Source organism: Cricetulus griseus, chromosome 4 (assembly GCF_003668045.3).
Source record: "Cricetulus griseus strain 17A/GY chromosome 4, alternate assembly CriGri-PICRH-1.0, whole genome shotgun sequence".
NCBI classification, from domain to species: Eukaryota; Metazoa; Chordata; class Mammalia; order Rodentia; family Cricetidae; genus Cricetulus; species Cricetulus griseus.
In genome coordinates, this window is record NC_048597.1 from 160,124,265 (window position 1) to 160,140,269 (window position 16,005).

The window sequence follows — 16,005 nt, forward strand, 5'->3', positions numbered from 1 at the left end:
ACATGTATTTGGCAAATTTGGAGAAAGTACTGTATTATCTATCCTATCTTAGTGAGTCCAAAGTTTTACGCCTAAACCATTTTTATCATAGCTTGTATTACCAACCTAAATTTTTTTTTACCTGAAATATCTGACAGACTTTTCTGTGAAACAGGAATTTGGAAGGACTGTCCTACCTTGTCTTGAAAAAGTTTGTCAGTTGTCTTCTTTTGTGTCCTGCTCATCCAATTTGGACAGCATTCTGTCAGAAGTTGAGGCAAGGGCAGTTTCTTCGCCCAGTGGCTAACCTTGCCACAAATAAAAACAAACTCCATATGGAGGTTCTTAGATGCCCATCATCCTCTTTTGAAGTAAACTGGTGCTGCCAGGAACAGGCATGTCTCACTGTCATGAAAAGCCTTAGGTTATTAAACATCTTAAGTGCCATATTCTGTAGGTCTTTGATTATGTAGGTTTGAAGACCATCTGTTTATCTAAGCTCTCTCTCTAACCTTGAAAATATACTTAACATGACTACAAGTTTGTTATATGTGAATAACTACCAACCTTCATTTATTATCCTAAAAAGTTTGTAATAATAATTTTCAAGGACTAGAAATTAACATTATATTGTTAAATGAGCTGCATAGGACAATACTGTAAACAAGAGTACAGTATGTTCTAACAAAATAACCTTAAATTTGTATTAATATACAAAATCCCATACCATGTAAAATATTTGAAACTAATGGTTGTTCAAAAGTAGAGTCAAAAACCCACCCTTTTATTCCATCATTTCTATACTGTATCCTCCTTTTTACCTTCAGAAAGAGATCCCTGGATCTAATCTCTTTCATTTAGCTTTCTCCCTGACCATAACCAGTAACAACTTGTGACCAAGACCCTAAATGATGACAAACATCCATAACCCATCGAACAACCAAAGACAACCCACTCCACCTCTTGGGAATGTGGGCATCATGCTCTCTAGACAGTTTCCGGTTGTCTAGTAGTGATGACATCTTTGGTGGCCTCTGAGAAAAATAGGATAGTGGTCAAGTCCTGGGAGAGCTAGCTGTAACATTTGTTGTTCCAGTCTCTGTGCAATGAGAAAGCACAAGGCTTATCTGCAGTCCTGGCTAGAATAGTCTGTGAGGCTGGATTATCTCAGACAGCAGCCTTGAAACTGTTTTGTGCTGGGAGCCTTTATCATTTATTACAGAAGTAGCAATTAATATTCTAGGTATCAACTCCAGAATATTTGTTACTACAAATGTGGCTGTATGTAGAATATATACTGGGTGTTTGTATTTTCAAATAGGCTCCAGAGAAAGGAAATTCCTTCTCACCTGCCATCAGCAATAAGAGCTGCAGCCTCCAGATCTCCCACTATAGCCTTAGTTTTCCCCTTTGATATAGCTCTTTAATGAGTTAACAGCATGTGTTGCCAGTGTTGCAAGTTACATCCCCCCTGAGACTTAAGTCGGCTAGGACATTTTGCAAGTCACATCCAGGGAGAGAGACATGAGGCACCTGCTTTTCTCAAGATCCTACCAGCCTTCCTGGCTCTGAAAGATATGCATACCCTATTGTCAGAGTGTTGTTGAATGTGCCTATGGATATAAAAACTAGAAGTCTTGTGGGACAGGAAAACTTTAGGAGAACTTTTAGAAGAGGAACTTTTGAAGATTTCTTAGAAGGATCTCAAGAGAATTTTTAGACGGAACTTTTAGATCTTAAGAGAGCTTTTACAGAAAGAATGTTTGAGGAGAAAGCTTTTAGAGAGAATTCCTTTTTTGATTGTTCATTTTGTTTTTTTGTTTTTTGAAACATTGCTTCTCTGTGGCTTTGGAGGCTGTCCTGGAACTATCTCTTGTAGACCAGGCTGGTCTTGAACTCACAGAGATCTGCCTGCCTCTGCCTCCCGAGTGCTGGGACAGAGGGAATTCTTAAAGAGAGCTTTAGAGAGAGAACTTTTGGAGAAGAATATTTCTTGAAGAATAAAGACCCATGAGAGGAACGCATGTGTGAGCTGATTTATTTCCTTTGGCCCTCAGATCACAACTCTTTAGCTATCCCTATCTGCCTGCTGTAAGCCTCCTCTCTGAACCCCTGATAGTTGTGGATGCAAAGCTCTGAGGAAACTGCAGCAGAGGCACTCTAAGAGGCTGGATCACCCGGGCCACCTCTTTTCATTGGTGTCTGGTCCCCCAGCTCTGAAAACACACAAACTTCCAAAGGTAACATGCATATCTGCATTAACACAAGTATGGGCTGTGCATTGTACACAAGCTAGCCAAAGATATTCTTTTGTTTTATGTTTGAGCAGGTAAAGTATATGTCATCAGTCTTGTAGTTTTTCTAGGTTTATGTCTATAGCCAGGATTTCCAGAGGGTCTTCCCCAATCAAACCTTATCTCTATCAACCTTGAAGGAATCCACAGCCTTTTGTTTTCTGTCGAAACAAAAGCATAACCTTTCCACCAAGACAATGTGCTTTCTGACTTCCATTTTAAAAGTTAAGGCATTCCTAAAGTATCTAGCTTGTTTAATTCAGCAATCCCTCATACAATCCTCTGTCTCTTAGATGCTGTCATCCACTCATCAATAATCAAAAAACTTAAAGTCAATAAAACACCATATAGAATCCAGACTCCCTGTGTATTTTCCATCTTTAGTGGCATATCCTTTTTATATTATTTTATGTCCTTTTTATATTACTTTTTTGTATCTGTCTATACCCATTTTCTTTTCTTTTATTAAGCCTACACACATTTTTTCAACACACTGAAACTGTCTAGAGGTTTTCTTCCATCTGGATCTGTCTTTACTGAGCACCTACAGCATTCTCTGACTGCATGAGACAAATCTCAAACTGCCATGTCAGCTATGGTGTGACTTGGCTTAGCACATGGTGCTGGCAGCTGGCAGCTGGCAGCTGGCTCCACCTCTGTATGCTGCTGAGCACCAGCCCACCCGAGACACTACAGAACCAGCAAGCTATATCAGTCCCTATCCAAAACTTTTCTTAGCTTTCTTAGGCCCTGTGTTTAGGTATTTGAGCCCCATGTTGGACACCACACACATGTAGATGAATTTTTTTTGGGTTGCCAGCTCACAAAAAAAATGACAAAGAATCTTATTAATTATAAAAGCTCAGCCTATACAGTTTAGGCTTGTCACAGTAGTTCCTATCATTTAAATTAACCCATTTTTATTCTTGTGTGTGTTGCCATGTGACTCGTGGCTTTTACCTCCCTTCTTGCATGTCTTGCTCCCTCTGTGTCTGGCTGGTAACCCCGCCTTTCTTCCTGACTGAGTCTTCTCTGTCCCCAGAAGTCCCCCCTAATCTCTTCCTGCCTAGTTACTGGACATTTAGCTCTTTATTGAACCAATCATAGTGACACATCTTCACACAATGTAAAGGAATATTCTGCAACAATAATCCATATCTAAATCTCCTTGTATAAAGATATATATATATATATATATATGGATAGATACAGATATGTATGCACATGTATGTTTTTAACCTATATGTATAGATGTAAATGCATATATAGCCTTTATTTATTTGCATCTATGCCAGTTCTTCCAGGCAGGCAGTCACATAACTGCATATACCTCATGGCTATGATCACAGCCCACTGGAAATATGCACAGAGGTTCAGAAGATAATTTGGGGAAATGAAGAAAAGCCATCAACCCTGCCAGTCCTCCACACCCCATGTTCTCATCCACTGGTACATGCTTGATGAAGTATGAGAACTACAGCCATATACCACATAATGCCATTGCAGCCAACAGTGGGCAGTTTCTAATGATGGTCTCATAAGATTATGTCATCTGACAGTGCCATACCTGTTTTGGTTTGTATAAGTACACACTATGATGTTCACACAGTGACAGAATCACTCAGCTTCATGCTTCTCAGAACACCACCCCATGTTTAAGTGAAGAATACTTGTATGAGAGAGGGCCCAGGACTCTTTTTGCCAGCTTCATTACAGTACAGTTGACAAAGACTGTACAAGGTCATGATACATATATATATATATATATTATATATGTATGTATGTATGTATATATATATATATGATTAAATGAGAGCTAAAAGAATATTAAGATATTCTCATAGTTCATTTCATCAATGTGATAAGAGCATTTAAGACCTATTCCCATGAGCTTGGACTTCACAGTATTCATAATACAGTCTTTGAGTTGCATGCAAAAGGCCCTGACTTCAGTCCCTAACACTGAAAAAAAAAAGTACAGACCTATTGTGTTAGTAATGCTCAAGTATACAATACGTCATTATCAACGACAGTCACCCTGTTGTACAGGAGGTCTCTGGAATTCATCCATCCTGGCTTGTTGAAATCCTATATCCCGTGGCCACCATCAACTCTTAGCCATCAACTCTTAGCCATCATCATCCTCTTCTTTACTGCTGTGAATCTGACAGTTTTAGAATCCACATTTACATAAGAGCAGGTAGTCTATCTTTTTGGGTTTAGCCCACTCCTCCACTCAGCACAGTCTTCCAGGTTCACTCAAGTTATTGTGAACGATATGATTTTCTTCCTTTTGAAGGGTAAACATGCACTGCCATATGTATATAACAATTTAATTCATTGGCAGGCACTTAGGCGATTTCTCCATCTTAGCTTTCTTGAATAGTGCCGCAGTGAGCATGAGAAGGCAGATGTCTCCTTGGCATACTAACTGTATTGCCTTTGCATACATAGAAAGCAACAGAATTTCTGGGCCATGAGTAGTTGCTTTTCATTTTTTTGAGGAACAGCCAAACTGCTTTCCTACCAGTGGCTGCGCAGAATTCTCCTTCCTCCCTGACTGCAATAGTTACCCTCTGTCTTTCTTACAGAGGCCATTGTGACGGTGTCAATGTCTAGCCATACCTCTTCATCAGTTGTTTGACATTATTTCTTGTCTAATATTGGCCAGACTTCAGCAATGAAGCCATAGAGTCCTAGGCTTTTGTTTGCTTTTTATGTATATGAGTATTTTGTCTACATGTGCTCCACATGGGTACAATGCCTACAGAGGCTAGAAGAGGAGATCAGGTCCCTGGAAGCAGAGTTACAAATGGGTAGGGTCGCCATGTGGGTACTGGGAATCAAACCAGGGTCTCTGAGGGAGCAGCCAGAGTTATTAACCCCTGAGCCCTCTCTCCAGTCACTTCAGGGAGGCTTTTGATTGCTGTTTAAGCTCCTCACCTAGAGCAACTTTATTAAGATTTTCTACTGATTTGTGATTCAGTTTTGTTAGTTTGTGTGTTTCCAGAACTTCGTCTATTTCTTAGACAATGTCAAACTTGCTGACATAATTGTTCACAATTATGTGAACTCCTGTGGTATTGCTATTTTATCTGTTGAAATGTCTCTTTTTCTTTTATGATTACTGAATACATCTCCTTTCTCTGCATTTCACTATTACCTGTCTCTGTAACTGGTCTGTTAGGGATGGGTGGTCAAGATTAAGCTGCTGGGACCCACCCAGGTTTTGACAATAAGATCTTCAGTTTTCACCAGCAGGGACAGGAAGCAGACTGACAAGAGAAGTCTATTACTCTCCTTCAGCCTGAAGTCTCACTATAATGCTCTTAGGGACAGATTCTAATGAAAAAAACAAACAAACCAAAAAAAATATAATAAAACAAAACAAAAAACCAAACCAGATAAAGTCCTCACAGTCTGTACTCCAAAATCACAAGGGTTAGCCTGGCATGAAAGGGATTAGCTTAATAAAAGGCATGCTTATCTACCCACTTGGATGCACTCAGGATTTGTTTGTTTATATGTGCAGTTCTATAGATTGAACTTAGAGCTTTGCATGTGCTGGGAAAGAATACTGTTCCCAAGTTACACTCCTCTCCCACCCCAACCCCTCTTCCCCCAACCCCTTTGTCATCTCTTTGAGGGGGCATGTGTAGGTAATATATGTGCATATGTGTGTGTGTCTGAGTGTGTGTGTGTGTGTGTGTGTGTGTGTGTGTGTGTGTGTGTGCATTGGGTGTCTCCCTCAGTTGTTCTCCACTATATTTATTGAGGCAGGTCTCTCAGTATAAACGGGAGCTCATCACTGGTTAATCTAGTTACCCAGCTTGCCTGAGGTTCCTTGGCTACTGCCTCTCCTGAGTGCCAGGATTACAGGCAGCTGCCATGCCTACATGGTTTTTCATAGGTTCTGGGGATCAAATTTCAGTTCTTATGCTTACACAGCATGTGCCTTACCCATTGGACCATCTCCCCAGCCCTCAACTGTCATTTCTAAGACATCTTTCAGAATCCTCTATGTGCTGGGGATCTTTTCTTTTCTTTTTTCTTTTTTCTTTTAATTAGAAAGATTATTACATGTTAATCCTAGGTCCCTCTCCTTCCCCTCCTCCCCTGCCCCCTCCCCAACTAATACCCTACCTATCTCATACTCTATCTGCTTCCCAGGGAGGGTGAGGCCTTCTGTAGGGGGTCTTCAGGGTCTGTCATATCCCTTTGGGATAGGGCCTAGGCCAACCCCCTTTTGTCTAGGCTCAGGGAGTATCCCTCCAGGTGGGATGGGCTCCCAAAGTCCATTCCTATGCTAGGGATAAGCACTGATCCACTACAAGGGACCCCATAGATTTCCAAGGTCTCTTCACATTCCCGGGGGGGGGGGAGGGTGTCTGGATCAGTCCCATGCTGGTTTCCCAGCTATAAGCCTGGGTACCCAGAGATCTCCCTTGTTCAGGTCAGCTGTTTCTGTGGGTTTCATCAGCCTGGTATGGACCCCTGTGCTCATCTGTCCTCCTTCTCTGTAACTGGATTTCAGTTCAGTTCAAGGTTTAGCTGTGGGTGTCTGCTTCCACCAGCTGCTGGATGAAGGCTATAGGATGGCATATGAATTAGTCACCAATCTCATTATGAGAAGAGGACATTTAAGGTCTCTCCTCTCTTGCTTAGATTGTTAGACGGTGTCATCTTTGTAGCTCTCCAGACATTTCCCTAGTGCCTGATTTCTCTTTAAACCTATAATGTCTCCCTCTACTATATCTCTTATCTTGCTCTCTTCTGTTCTTCCTCCAACTCAACCTCCCTGCCCCATCATGTCTTCCTCACCCCTCCTCTTCTCCCCTTCTCATTCTTCTAGTTCCCTCTCCCCTACCCCATGCTCCCAATTTTGTCCCTTTCCCCTTCTCCAGGGGACCATGTATGTCTCTCTTAGAGCCACTTGTTTACTTGCTTCTCTGGCAGTGTGGATTGTAGGCTGGCAATCCTTTACTCTATGTCTAAAATCCACATATAAGTGAGTACATACCATGTTTGTCTTTTTATGACTGGGTTACCTCACTCAGAATGGTTACTTCTAGTTCCATCCATTTGCCTGCGAGTTTCAAGATTCCATTGTTTATTTTTTTCTGCTGAGTAGTACTCCATTGTGTAAATTTACCACATTTTGTCTATCCATTCTTCAATTGAGGGTCATCTAGGTTGTTTCCAGTTTCTGACTATTACAAATAATGATGAGATGAACATTGTTGAACAGATGTCCTTGTTGTACGAATGTGCTTCTTTTGGGTATATGCCTAAGAGTGGAATTGTTGGATCTTGTGGTAGACTGATTCCCATTTTCCTGAGGAGTTGCCATACTGATTTCCAAAGTGGCTGTACAATTTTGCACTCCAACCAGCAGTGGAGGAGTGTTCCCCTTTCTCCGAATCCTCTCCAGAATAAACTGTCATTGGTGTTTTTGATTTTAGCCATTCTGACAGGTGTAAGATAGTATCTCAGAGTTGTTTTGATTTGCATTTCCCTGATGACTAAGGATGTTGAACACTTTATGTGTCTTTCAGCCATTTTAGATTCCTCTACTGAGAATTGTCTATTTAGTTCTGTACTCCACTTTTTAATTGGATTTCTTGGTGTTTTGGAGAGTAGCTTCTTGAGTTCTTTGTAAATCTTGGAGATCAGCCCTCTGTTGGATGTGGGGTTGGATTTTTTCCCCCAGGGAACCTATCTTAATTTTCATCACATCACCACAGTTTTTGTGTTCATCTATGCTTGTCTATGTAACTCTAAAGCAAAAGCTGCATCTTTCTTTTTTTTAATATCTTCTGTGTATCTAAATGTACAATTTGGTTGTTTAAAACATGTCACAATGTGTGTGGTTAAGAATTCAGGATTGTCTTGGTTAAATAGCTCTGCCTCAATGTAGTTCATGAGATTCCTGTGAAGCTGAAGGTGGCCACCTCTTCCCTTAGCCCTTGGCTAATGCAAGGGGACTTGTGTCTAAAATGACACTCTCATATGGCTGATGTCAGAAGTCAGGGTTCTTGGCTGTATGTTAGCAAGAGGCATCAGTTCCTCATGGTGATACGGATCCCTCCGCAGGCTATGCAAACATCTTTATGATGGCATAACAGGCTTCCTCCAAAGTGAACATCCAAGAACAAAGCCAGGGGACACTGCAGTTCTTTTAGAACTGACCCACACACTTCAGCCCCATCAGATTATACTGGTTAGAAGCCTTCCTCAAGAGGAGAGATTCAACTGTAGAGGAGTTCAGAGAACTTATGAACAGTTCATTTGTAGCATATTTTAATTAAGAAATGATTTCCAACTGAACTACTATTTGGAAGTATCAGAATTATACTTCAAATTGTTGTTTCAGAAGAAATATGTCTAGTTATTAAATATGACTATATTATAAAACTGTTTTATGTGTACCATGACACTCTTATGTTATTTTTTAATGTGTAAAGTAAGAATAAATTATAAGAGTTCAGAAAGCTGTCTTCAGGTTCCTAAAAAGAAAAACCCATCGCAGCACTCTTAGTCAGTCACAATCTAGCATCATGTAAATTGTCTTTGATATTTAAATACCCCACTGGACCTTCTGGTCATCAAAGCACATGTAGAGTAGAGCAATACCAGGCATGTAATAAATGCTCAAAAAATTGTATTAAACAAATGAAAGGATAAAGAGGGAATAGACTCTATGGATGAGAGCTCAGCTGTTCTTTCTCTTTCTTCCTAGAGACTGTTAGTAAGGGGGTGACCTGTGCAGGGGTGTGTAGGTGTGTGACTTATTTGCTTGTATTTCATATAGAGGAACAAAGTGAATGAAAGGTAGTATTTGCTTGTACTTTGGTGCTCTTGCCAATTATGATTTAGATAAGAATTTAGTTCCACTTAAGACTTAAATACAAGAAAACATAAGCATAGAAAGAGTATTTCAAGATAGGTTGGTGTTATCCTAAATTCATATGGAATTTTTAGACGCAGATATCAGCAATGTTAGTCTTCAAGACTGTTTCAGAGACTAACTGCTTAGACCGTGGCTGAGTTTTCAGGTCATGAAACCCAATTGCAAAGTGGTCCTGTGGATTAAGGCCCTTGTTACAGCCCAAATACTCATACCAGCTTTTGTTTGTTAATGTTTTTGTAACTGAGTAAAGTCTTGGCTGCTGGTGGTCTTATCAGTTGAGCTATGAATGAACTCATTATTTGGTGGCATTATTGAGACAAGGAGCCTAATTGGAGGAAATAGGCCACAGGGGATTTGCCTGAAAGGTTGTATCTTGTCACTAGAGTTTGGAGAGCTCACTCCTGCTTATCCTCATTCACAATCTTTCTTCCTTCCCACCCTCCCTCCCTCCCCTCCCTCCCCTCCCTCCCCTCCCTCCCTCCCTCCCCCCTCCCTCCCTCCCTCCCTCCCTTTCTCCTTCCTTCCCTTCCTCCTCTCCTTCCTTCCTCCCTCCCTCCACACACAGCTGTGTTGAGGTGATCCACCATGTGGTGCCCCCACTATGACGCTCTTTCTTCCTAGCCATAATGTAAAAACAACAGGGCCAGACAAACATGGACTGAAGCCATGAGCCAAAATAAACCTTTCTCCTTGGAAGGTTGATTTCCTTCCTCAGGACATCAGTCACAAAAGCAAAAAGTTAACTGGCATAGCCATATAAATGCTTTTAAAAGAGGTGCAGTACCGTGGGCTTCAGTTGTAGAGTTCTAACAATATGGGTGTGGGGGAGACCTTTTTCTTGACACTTCACAGATGATAACATTTTGAAATGAATCAGCTAATCTGTAGCTCTGTATTTTGGTAATTATTGAACTGAATTACCTCAAGGAGAAGACGAAAAATCCCCCACTTCAAAAATAAAGGCAATTACAGAGATGTGGGACTTTCATTGTTGAGGAAAACAATAAAAGGAATACAGTTCAGTTTAGCAAGAGACATTGTATAGATGAGGATGCTTCTGTGCCCAGAAAAGTGACATTGTGTAAAGGGATGATGAATCTACTGCAAGGCAGTAAAAATAGACTGCAAAAGGCAGAGTGGGGCTGGCAAGATGGCTCAGTGGATAAAGGCACTTTCTACTTACCCTGGAACCTACATGAAAAAAGAACCTACATGACTTCCTTTGTCATCTGATCAACATATGCTGCTGTGACATGCACGAGCACTCGCACAAGCACGTGCATGCACACACACACACACACACACACACACACACACACACACACACACACACACACGTGTGCTATACACATGCACACACATATACGTATGTATATTACACACATATAAAATTGAGGTCAAAATGCAAAAATATGTCAAGACCCAGAGAAGGAGAATGGCCCCATGAAAGAGTAGAATGGTTATCTGAAGAGGTGGAGAGAATTTCAGAAGTCCGGAAAATGCACTCTAGAACCAAAGATTCAAAAGGTTTAGTGGCTCCTCCTAAGATGCAGGGTAGTGTGTCTAAGACAAACGCATTAGAATGAGGAAGCTGTGAGTTCCTCTCCTGACCCTGTCACTTGCTCAGTATCTTTGCTTGTAAAATAAAAGTCATAATGTGGGCATGCAGGTTTATCACATTCATAAATGTTTTGGTGCAAGACAAGGTCTAAGTGCATAGTAAGGGTTCACTAAATGGTAGTTTGGTCTAGTTCAGGCCTCTTTCCAATGAGGAACTTCTATCTATCCTTCACAGTCCAACCCTTGAGCTTCACTTCATCTCTGGATATTTGCCACCTACACACTGTGTCTAAGTGATTCCAATTATAATTTCTTCTAACCTACTACCCTGTCTCCCACCTACGCTGACTCTAGCAGTCAGTCCTGGTTCTTCATGTTCTGTCCTCCTAATACTTGATGTCACCTATGTGGGCTTCAGAGAAGCTGCAGTAGTCATTCTGAAAGTACATGTCTCTCTCATGCTTTCAGAGCATCACATTTTCTGAGCTTTTCACTTATAAACAGATTTTCAAATTTTATGTATTTATTTATCTTATGTATGCAGGTGTTTTGCTTCCATTTATATCTATGCACCACTTGTGTGCCTGGTGACTTTGGAAGGCCAGAGAGGACATTAGATCCCCTGTAACTAGAGTGACAGGTGGTTGTGAGCCACCTTGTTGGTGCTAAGAATTGAATCCGAAACCTCTGGAGGAGCAGCAAGTGCTGTTAGCCACTGAGCCTTCCCTCCAGTTCTATGATTTCATTTTTAACACCAATACATCAAGTACTGATTAACCAGTATTTGACAAAGCTCATCTTTTAGAAGGATAGAAACCACAAACATTTTGAATTCTGGACAATTTCTGGATATACATCATTGTTAGCCGATTAAGGACAAGCAATTGGAGACACTGTTAGGGGAAAGTGGCATTTCAATTCCTTCAGTTTTTAATTTTTAACTCTGTGTGTTTATTTTGTGTGCACATGTGTGCATGTGGAGGTGAGATGACAAATTTTGGGGGTCAGTTCTCTCCATCCACCATATGGGTCCCAGGGATCAAACTCAGATTGTCAGGGCAGCAAGCACCTTTGCCCACTGAGCCATTTCCCTGACCCTGTTTTCTTATTTTCACCTTTTCTCTCCCCTTCCTCCCTCCCTCCCTCCCTCCCCTCCCCCCAAGCACTCTACCACAGCACTTCCCCTGTTCTTGGTTCTCTGAGACAGACTCTCCATATGTACCCCAGGCTGGCTTCACACTCACAATCCTCCTGCCTCTGCCTCCTGAGAGCTGGGATTAAAGGCTTAGGCCAGCATGCAGGCTGGGAGCTAATACTCTAATAGATAAATAATCTCACTGTGACTCCCCTAATGAAAGTAGATACTGAGCATTCTTTGAATTCAATTTTTTAGTGTACTAAATAACAGATTCCATTATTACATTTTATACATGTTTGTGCACACATTAACCCTTCAACTACTCTCCTCTCTCTCTCTCTCTCTCTCTCTCTCTCTCTCTCTCTCTCTCTCTCTCTCTCTCTCTCGTCCCTTCCTCCTCAAGTCTCCTTCCATGCCTAAATAGTTCCCTGTAGGGGATGCTGTAGCCACGCCTGCTTAGGGGCTGGCTACAGGTGTGCCTGACCACTCGTGGTCAGGGTGTGGTCAAGGTGACATATATACGGACTGCTGCTCACCGGCTGGCTAGGTCGCTCTGTAAGTAAGGCTTTTCCCTATTAAATTTCCTTGTATTTTTACCTAGCTCCGTATTGGTAATTTCCCACACTAGCTCTCCTTCTGTTTTGGGAGGGGTGTGTGTGTGTATGCTCCACACATAAGAGAAAACATGTAATGATTTTCCTTCTCTGTCTTGTCCTTTTATTTCCTCTCCCATCTCTTTAGATCTTATTCTCCCTTCATAATCCTCCTTCCATCTTGATATTCTAATTATTATGTGTATCATATTACTATGTATATCTTCTTTGAAGACATAATTTTAAATATCTTCATTTTTTCAAATAGGTCATTTCATTATTGTTGAGTGTTTGGAAGTATACACATCCTCAGGTCTTGGAGAAAATACTGTGTGTGTTCTTGGCAGTAATTTTTAAAGGGAATTTTAATTGGTTTTTATTTTTGAAACAAGTCCTCAAGTATCCAGCTTAGCCTTGAACTTTCTATGTGGGGCCTTGAACTTCTGATACTCCTGTCTCCATTTCCCAAGTACTGGAATGTACCATCACTCTCAAGTTATTCAGCGCTGGGGCTTGAACGCAGGACTTCATGCATGCTAGACAAGCGTTCTACCAACTGCATTACATTTCCAACCCCAAAGCTTTTATATCTGTTAAGTCCCAAGTTATAAAATTTTTAAATATTAATAGTGTCATATCAAAGAAATTGTTGTGTAATCCAATATCACAAAGGTTTTCTTCCAGGCTTGGTACTGAATTGTTTTTTTTAATTTTGAATTTAATTTTATGGTACATTTTGAATTAATTTTTCTGTATGGGTAAACATGGGTCAAGATTAATTTCTTTTACATTTAGATGCCTAAGTTTCCAGTATATTTTCCTGAAAAGACTAATTTTCACCATTTAACTATTTCTGCAGTTATCAAGCATCTGCTGACCATAACACATGTGCATGAGTATCTATTTGTTTTATTGATTCCTGTCTGTCTCTCTGCCTATACCACCCTGGCCTAGTTACTACAGCTCTATGGAAAGTCCTGAGATCAGGTGCTGTGAGCCTGTACAGCAGGCCCCTGCAGAGCCTCAGCCAATTCACATTGTCCAAATCTTACTCAATTCTAGGACAACAGGCATTCAGAATACCATGTCCTGAGTCGAAGAAAGGTATGGGCAACTCAAGATAAATCCTCGTCCCTTCTGGAGTCAAGTTATACTTGATAACCCAACTGGCTCAAAGAAATAAAGTCCAGGGTGTTGGGCTTTGGAGGTCCCTCGGCTATGATGTGACAGGGGCACATGCATGCCCATGAGGAGGCTCAAGCAGCTTGCCAGAATGTAAGGTGAGTGTCTTATTTCAGACCCTGGGCTAACTGTCTGTCTGGGAGGCAGAGTCAATTTGTCTGGCTTAGTGCCTGTCTTCTGTCTCAGCACCCTGGGGGCAGAGAACTTCTCAGGGTTCATCAGCATTGTTCTTGTGTCTCAGAACTGGCCCTTCCACTCTCCCTGCCTCTCTACCTGAATCTCATCATCAGGCTATTTATTTCTATAACGAAGCAACTTGCTGGGTTTTGAATTGAATTTTTTTTATTCTGTAGGCTTATACAGGCAGAACTGATGTCATGCTAACACTGAACCTCACCACTCATAAGTATGTCCCATTTACTTATGCCTCTCATCCTGTGGGAACTTTAGCCAGGATTTGTGCGTTAGTGTGTGGCATCCAGAGCCTGTATGTTTACTGGCTTTTGCCATGCTTTTGCTGCTACTCTGAATCACTCTGTACTTTTAACTTCAATTTTAAATTGATGACTGGCAAAATAGAAGTAAAACTTTATACCAACTTTAGTCTTGTTGACATTAAATCGTGCTGGTTGTTTTGGGTTTCATTTTGTTTGGTTGTCTTCTTTGCTTTTTAATGAATTCTTTGGGTTTTTATATAAAGTGATGTTGTCTGTGAAGAAAAACAGTTGTTCTCTTTTCCCCTCAGTTTGTCTTTTGTTTCATTTTAAGTCTTTTTTATTCTTATCTTATATATATATATTTTTCTGTTGTGAGCCTAGCCTTTAACAACTGATCTATCGTCTCTCCAGTCCTTATTCTTATACGTTACAAATGACTGCAATTTCCCCTCCTGACACCTGACATCTCCCCTCTCTCCCAGATCCACTCCTCCTCCATTTCGCCTCAGAAAATGGCAGGCCTCCCAGGGATATCAACCAAACATGGCATATCAAGTTGTAATAAGACTAGGCACTTCCCCTCATTTTAAGCTGGACAAGGCAATCCAGTAGGAGGAGACAGGTTGGAAAAGCAGGCAAAAAGAGTCAGAGGAAGCCCCGATCCCACTATTAGGAGCCCCACAAGAACACCAAGCTACACAACCACAACATATATGCAAGGGACCTAGCTCAGACTCATACAGGCTGCCTGATTGTTGGCTCAGTCTCTGTGAGCCCCCAACCAGCCCTGGTTATTTGATTCTGTGGATTTTCTTGTGGTGCCCTTGACCTATCTAGCTCCTACAATCCTTCCTCACCCTCTTCTGCAGGATTCCTGGAGCTCCGCCTAATGTTTGACTATGGATCTCTGCATCTGCTCCTTACTTCATTTCTTAGTAAGACTCTGAATAAGATATTGGCTAAAAGAAGCCAAAGCAACACTGCTGATTTTGTCCTAGACCCAGTAGAATGGGTTCAGTCTTTTACCCACGTGCACACAACATTTAAAATGAATTTTCTTAGTTTACTTATAAAGTTAAGAACATTCCTTTCTATGCCTAGTATATCTCAAGTTTTTAACATGAGAAATACTAAATTATGCCAAATAATGTTTTATGTCTCCTGAGCTTGTTATATGGAGTATGGAGATTTCACTAACTCATTTTCTAATTCTGAACAAGACTTGACTCTAGGATAAGCCACATTCCAGTTACTTTTCATGTTACTACGAGAAAATACCTGACAAAAACCATGTATGGGAGGAAGGTTTACACAGACCTGTAGTTTAGAAGGAATACAGTCCACCACGGTTGGGAGGGCATGATGGCAAGAGCATGAGGCAGCTGTATATATTACATCCACCAGTCAGGAAACAATGAGCAGCTAAGGCTGGCGCTCAGCTTTTTTTTCCTCCTTTTTATTTAGTCCAGGACCCCATCCCATGACACCGTACCCCTCACATTCAGAGAAAGTCTTCCCTCTTCAGTTAAACCTTTCTGGAAACACTCCTGCGGAGGTGTGTTTCCACAGAGATTCTAAATATAATCAAGTTGGCAGCGAAGATCAAACATCATGATTATCTGTTCCATACTTTTTTGAATTTCGTTCACTAACTTTTGCTTGAGGGTTATATTAATTACTTTTCCATTAATGTGACCAAATTCATGATAGAAACAATTGGAAGGATCAAATAATTATCTTAACTCATGGTTTTATTGGGTTTCACCCACAGTCACTTTCCTCCATACAACTGGGTTTATGGTGAGGCAGAATCTCAAAGAAACAGGAGTGTATATGGATGGTAAGAAGGGGCCAGGACAAGATACAGTTACTCGTCAGAGACCCACTTTATTCCAATTGGTTCCAGCTCCTA

The 16,005-nt window shown here is 41.0% G+C and overlaps 1 protein-coding gene across 19 annotated transcripts in view; it reads left to right on the forward strand.

Moving 5' to 3' along the window:
- Nucleotides 1–16,005, forward strand: part of LOC100768856 (NXPE family member 4) — a 231,962-nt gene that overhangs the window by 175,047 nt on the left and 40,910 nt on the right. For 16 of the 19 annotated variants that reach the window (XM_035443658.1, XM_035443656.1, XM_035443655.1 and 13 more), the window contains one exon: nucleotides 13,537–13,754. The exons of the other annotated variants lie outside the window; for them this stretch is intronic. The gene's annotated coding sequence lies outside the window, so the exon portion shown is untranslated. The remainder of the gene's footprint in view (nucleotides 1–13,536; nucleotides 13,755–16,005) is intronic. 19 annotated transcript variants of the gene reach the window in all.